Source organism: Cariama cristata, unplaced genomic scaffold (genome assembly GCF_000690535.1).
Source record: "Cariama cristata isolate BGI_N322 unplaced genomic scaffold, ASM69053v1 scaffold12111, whole genome shotgun sequence".
NCBI classification, from domain to species: Eukaryota; Metazoa; Chordata; class Aves; order Cariamiformes; family Cariamidae; genus Cariama; species Cariama cristata.
This window is the reverse complement of record NW_009597556.1, coordinates 1,625-1,829: the sequence shown is the minus strand read 5'-3', so window position 1 is coordinate 1,829 and position 205 is coordinate 1,625. Positions and strand designations below refer to the sequence as shown.

The following is a 205-nucleotide window of genomic DNA, read 5'->3' as shown; positions in this document are numbered from 1 at the left end:
CCGGCCCCGCCGGTACACCTCCTCGCCCAGCTGGCTCCTGGCCGCTGTGGAGACATGCATGGCCCTGCAGCAAAGCCGCTCAAGTCTGCGGGATGCTGCTGGGGGTGAGCATGGCCGCATCCTGCAACCATCCTGTGCCAGAGCTTCTCTATTTGCGACATTCTCCCACCCCAGGGTGTGCACCCACCCACCTGTCCCAGGTGCT

The 205-nt window shown here is 65.4% G+C and overlaps 1 protein-coding gene across 1 annotated transcript in view; it reads right to left on the bottom strand.

Moving 5' to 3' along the window:
- GALK1 (galactokinase 1) overlaps positions 1–205 on the bottom strand; it is a gene marked incomplete at its 5' end in the record, with an annotated part of 3,511 nt that overhangs the window by 1,865 nt on the left and 1,441 nt on the right. The window lies entirely within an intron of this gene.